A 6,506-nucleotide genomic window follows, 5' to 3' on the forward strand; every position below is an offset into this window, starting at 1 on the left:
GGGCAGTAAATGCCCTACCACAGGTGCATTATTATTGACTGTCATTATTATTATTATTATTATTATTATTTTTTCTTTTTATACTCGTAAATGAGATCGCTGAACGATCCTCGAGGGATCCGACTTCACCTCGAAGAGAGTCCAGCAAGCTAAGCGATGCAAACACTTGCTTATCGCTGTGCAATGGTGCTCCATCTAACCAGAGGGTGAGCTCTATTGCAATCCAGAATCATTCTGCCTAAGTAGATGAAAGGACCCGAGGATGACTGCCTTCTGTATCTGGCACAGCCAAATTGAAGGCTTGACGCCTACAGGCCGGGATGGTTTTGAGCGCAGATATGAATGACTCCTCCATTCCTCCAAGAGAGCCAATGATAAGGACAACCCACTTTACTTTAAATCCTCTGTTTATTTGACGTAGCTCAAACAGGAGTGATTGGTATTTGAGCCGTTTCTCCTCTTCTTTAACTGTGATGTTGCTCTCAGCCGGAGCTGAGAACTCAATGACATAGATGATCTTGTCATCAAAATCGAAGAGGACGATGTCAGGTTTCGTCGCAACCACTGGCCTGACAGTCGCGAACGAGAAATCTCACACCTAACACCTTACACGTAAATCTTACACCTCTCGTTCACGACAATGGACTCAATATCTCCTGGAGCATACGGCAGCAGTGGTGCTCTGTCTATCCCATAAGAGTGCCGCAGATGGAAATACAGCACTCTCAAAGCCGCATTATGTCGATGGATATAACTCGTGATGGCATATGTCGGGCAAGCTGATAAAAGATGCATCAGAGTTTCCGGGGACCGCTTGCAAGCCCGACATCGAATGTCAGGAACTTGCAACCCTATAACACGACTTCGATAGACTAGGGTGTTTACCACAGCATCCTGGCAGGCGCAAATGAAACCCTCAGTTTCGGACATCAAGCCAGCTGACTTCAAGAAAGAGAATGTCAACTGGACGGAGAGACCCTGCTCCTCCACGTGGCGGAAGAACACGCCATGCATGGGCCTATCAACGTGCTGGCGGAACAAGTTGGACTGTTCCGCCGCCTTGATGGTCGCTCTACGCCGAGATTTGGCCATGAAGGCTAATGAATCACCAGCCAACTGACCATCTCGGCTACGACGAAATTCCAAACTGAGGGACGCCGCTGCGGTATCTGCTGCCTTATATAGGAAGGCTTGAACCCCAAGCAGCTCATGATCATGCACGGACTCCAAATGCGGATCAAAACCATTCATAACGTCACAAGCTAAACCGAGGACTAGACAATCATGTAGAGCCTCCAAACTGAGAAGTCCCCGTCCCCCACTCTCCCGCGGAAAATATAACCGTGGACTCGAAGAACGTGGATGAAGAATTCTGTGGATATTCATCAGCTTGCGGGTATCTCTGTCCAGCTGCTTCAGTTCACCTCTATTCCACTTGAGAACTCCAAAGGAGTAGAGAAGCACCGGGACAGCGAACATGTTCAACGCGGCGACTTTATTCTTTCCTGAAAGTTCGAATTTCCAAAGTTTCCGCAGCCGCCGCCTGTACTCTCGGCAAAGAGTCTCCTTGACTGCCTCAGCGTCCACTACGGAACGCTGATTGAAGCCAAGATATCGATATGACTCTTCGGCACCAAGATGATGTATGACGCTTCCATCCACAAGCTGAAGATCACCTATGTCGTTACTGACTTTGTCCCTCTTTAGATGGAAAACGGCGCACTTTTCGAACCCAAATCTCATGCCAACCGCACGTGAATACACTGCGACAACGTCAAGCAGAAGCTTGAGCTGTCGTTCTCCTGAGGCGAATAACTTCAGGTCATCCATGTAAAATACATGGCTAACCTGGTGCCTCCTATCGCCAGGTCTTCCAGCTTGATATCCCCCAACACAACGCAGCGCAACAGAGAGCGGCATCAGTGAGATGCAGAACAGAAGAGGACTCAGGGTGTCACCCTGGAAAACTCCTCTCCTGAATTGCACCAACCCTGAAGTCAGCTTCCCCTCACCAGATGTTATAGTGAAGCGTGTCCTCCAGAGAGGCGCAAGATCTTTAATGCATCTCACTATATTGTCTTCTACCGCAAGGCATTCGAGAAGCATGAAAATGAGCTCATGGCTCGTGCTATCAAATGCTTTACGATAGTCGACCCAGGCCACCGACAGATTACGATGGTACTGTAACGAATCGCGCAATACGGAGCGATCGAGCAGTAAACCCTCTTTGCAACCTGACAGTCCCCTCTTTGCTCCTCGTTGTTCGTGAATCTGCTGCCACACTGGCTGTATATTATGGAGGATACGCTCATTCAAGATACCGGTGAAGAGCTTATATAGTGTATTCAGACAAGTGATTGGCCGATAATTCGCCGGGTCAGTCAAGTCGCCCTTCTTCGGGATCAGCACAGTCCTCCCCACCATCAACCACTCAGGAACAGACTCACCGCCGTCGAGGAATGTCGTGAATATCCGAGCCAGATGGACATGCACAGAGGTAAACCTCTTCCACCAAAAGGCGTTAATACCGTCAGGACCCGGAGCGGAGTGTTTCTTCGTACCTTGCAAAGCAGATCGAACCTCGCCCTGAGTGACTCGCGAAAATTCTACGCGCTGCCGACGATGTTTCTGACAAAACACGCAAAATTCCCGAAGGGCTGGAGTCTCCACCATGAGATTAGGGACCTGACCATACAGATCTCCCTAGAACTCTTCAACTCGCTCAACTGAAGGCATCTTATCCGGCGCAGGCGTAGGCGGCTCGAACCAGCGACTGGGATCAGAATGGAAGACAGAATTGTCTACCACCCGACGCAACCGCTGTTCCAACAAACCTCTCCTTAATCAAGAGGAGGACTGCTTTATTCAGCGTGTGATGATGGTAGCGCAAATTCGCGGATATTTTACGAATGCGCGTCGTAAAAGGCTCACCACCGATGATGAAGTCAATCACACACTGAATGCGCGACGCCTGCTTCCTAGCCTCATCCACTTTACCTTGGAGCTGTGCAATGCGCCTTCGCATTTTCACCTCAAATGACCCTTTACTTGGGTTCTGAGGCTTCAAATGAAGAGCCGCATCATACAGCGCCCAGTTCAGATCGAGCAAGTTGATATCCGGAGGAAGGACTGCGGCCAGACCCGCATTCTCAACGGCCAGATCTTCAGGCCGGAGACGGAACTTCCCTGTGACTCTCTCTCGTCTTGCCCCTATATCACGCGAGGACCCCTGAGGCTCCTCATGGCTCTGTTGGGTCGGTTGCTCTGACTGTATATCCTCACTCCTCTGAGATACCACAAGAGGAGGAGGATCCATCAGCCCCCGTGGAACGACAACCAAATCATATCCCTGTCGGCGCAAGCGACTGGCTTGATCTCTCAAATGCTGAATTGTGAACTGCGAAAACTCAGGGTGCATTGCGCACCACAAGCTTTGCATTCTTGCCATGTACCCACTTGCGCCGGCACACTGTCCTGCCAACATTGCATGAGGTCCTCCTTGAGTTCCTCCGTCCACCTAATCATTTGGACAGCCGGGTTGTTACCATTGGATTCAGATCATTCACCCCTCTCAACTGATCCGCGGTCCCCATCCGAGAGGGACCGATTGTGGGGGGCTCTGCCGCGGCTCGATGACGGAACCGGGTATAGGTGCCGCCGGGTGGTTAGCCCGACACCACCATGGCTGTTGCGGACATGCCGGGCGATGGGTTCGCCACACTTCCTACGCCTATTATATTATTATTATTATTATTATTATTTCTCTTTAATGAGATCGCTGAACGATTCTCGAGGGTTCCGACTTCAGCTCGAAGACCGCCCAGCAAACTAAGCGATACAAACTATTCCTAATCGCTCTATAATAGTACTTCCTCTAACCAGAGGGTGAGCTCTACTGCAGTACGGACTCATGCTGCCTAAGTAGACGGAGGGTTCCGAGGATCACCGTCTTCTGCATCTGGCCAGCCAAAATATAAGCTTGACGCCTACAGGCTGGGATGGTTTCGAGCACAGATATGAATGACTGCTTTATTCCCCCTAATAAGCCAATGATGAGGACAATTAACTTCATTTTAAATCCTCGGTTTATTTGATGTAGTTCAAGCAGGAGTGGTTGATACTTGAACTATTTCTCCGCTGCTTTCGCCATGATATATTACTCTCAGCGGGAGCTGAGAACTCAATGACATAAATGATTTTGTCATCAAAATCGAAGAGGACAATGTCAAGTTTCGTTGCAACAATTGGCCTGACTGTCGCGAAAAAGAAGTTCCAGTAAATCTTAAACCTATCATTCACGACAACGGTCTCAATATCTCCCTGAGCATATGGCAGCTGTGGTGTTCTGCCTGTCCCATGAGAGTGCCGCAAATGAAAATAGGATTAGGTATGTAAATAATACAAAACAACTCAAAACATACCAACTCAACACATAAACTCAACACACACAAACTCGACACACACAATCTCTACACACGAACAATCCAACTCATGAAAACAAATTCGATACGAAATTCAAACGAATGAGAAATACACCGAGAATTAGAATAAATGAATCGGTGAAGCGAAGACCGCCGTGCGAAGAGGGAAAAATCAACTAGGCTTTCTGTATGGACGATTGAGACAATCTACTCAGGGATACGTAGAATGGAGATGGACCGAATACCACACCGCAAAAAAATGCAGATCCATTAATCCATACAATAAGTGCAACAAAAACAGGTAAAATCAATTTCCAAACGAATATCATAAAAAAACAATAGAACAAACACAAAATATCCAATCACAATATACATTCCAGGGTCCGTTATCAAGACACAAGGCGAACACACTCATGCGCCAGAAGTAAGTGAAATTAAGGCCAAGAAAATAGTAAATAAAATGAAACAGCAAGCCAAAACGTCTAAAGACGTACCCACCACAACAATTGTTACTCGAGCAATCAGCAAGGCATCTATAAGTACGATTGCAGAGTTGCCAAATCCAGAGTTACTCGCACGAACAGCAACACGTGCTTGTATGAAAATAAATCCAATATTCAAAGCACCAGAACCAAGGGCAAATCTCGAGATAACAGAAGAATATCAATTCACAGAGAAAGGCGATTATTTCCTATATTACGATGAGGGAGGGGATAGAAAAACATTTCTGGTGTATACAACAGATAAAAATCTGGACCATTTATCAAGTTGCAAAATATGGCAGTGCGATGGCACATTTAGAACGGTCCCAAACATCTTCACTCAGCTTTATACTCTCCACGGGTATGTAAATGGAAAATTGATTCCATTTGTTTACTCTCTCTTACCAGGAAAATCCGAGAGATTGTATAAGAAGTTTCTGCAAGTAATCACGAAAGACCGCGAGGACGACATGATACCAGATATAATAATAAGTGATTTTGAACAAGCATTTATCGCAGCCGCTACTAAAATATTCCCAAATGTAGATTTCCATGGTTGTTTTTTTCACTTTAAACAATGCATTTACCGCCACATTCAATCCATTGGCTACCAAGCACACTACGGTGCAGACGAAGACCATGCAAATGCCATAAAAGAATTTACTGCTCTTACTTTCGTACCCGAAGACAAGGTCACAACAGCTTATGAACAGTTGAAAAAAACTGATTATTACAAAGCTAATAAAAAAGGTGATTTGAAGCCAATGATCGAGTATTTGGAACGCACATGGGTAGGAAAAAAAAGAGAAACAGACGAACGAAACTCCTCTACGACTTCAGCTTATGGAATTGTTACTCAGCGATATTAACCATTTTAACCATTTAACGATGTTTATTAGCATACATAACAAGGTGACAGTTATTTACAATGTTCTTAAAGGTAGTTGTAAACAGCAACAGTCCCATGGCTTCAACATGTATCTTATGTGATGGGTGAGAGATTGGTACAAGCAAAGTATGTGGGAGAGAATTTTGATGCGAGATAGGGAAAAATGTATATTTAGAAAAAACCCTGTAACATAATGAGTGTCGTGTTGGCGGGGGGGGGGGGATCCCCCCCCCNTGTCGTGTTGGCGGGGGGGGGGGGTATCCCCCACCCGCTATTTTCGGCCTCTTGACCAACGTGAGATTTTGTATGGAGTGAGATGGTTAATTAGTGAGTTTGTGTGAATTTTTACATTCTCGGCAAATCTACGGGTTAGTCGCGAGTTGAAGTCAACAATGTATTCAGTTTGAGTTTTGAGGCTTTCGCGGCCAATATTATTATTCATTATGATGGCTTCCGGATGGATGCCGCGTCTAGATTCAGCTTTTTGCCGACGTTTTGCAATCATTTCAGTCTGCATCATGAGGGCTAGGTTGCCCCGATACTGAAGCTCCCCGTTGTAAGGACGTCCTTATATCCCCCTTGACCCCTGGAGGGGATAGGTAGAGTGGTGGGGGGTATCCCAGCCAACCAAAACCAAAGAAACATTGAGAAATTTGTTTTGAGTTATTTGAGTTATTTGTTTTGGTAGAGTGGGGGGGGGGGGGGGGGTCCCCC

Source organism: Diachasma alloeum, unplaced genomic scaffold, assembly GCF_001412515.2.
Source record: "Diachasma alloeum isolate Michigan unplaced genomic scaffold, Dall2.0 Dall_scaffold_00290, whole genome shotgun sequence".
Classification (NCBI taxonomy): domain Eukaryota; kingdom Metazoa; phylum Arthropoda; class Insecta; order Hymenoptera; family Braconidae; genus Diachasma; species Diachasma alloeum.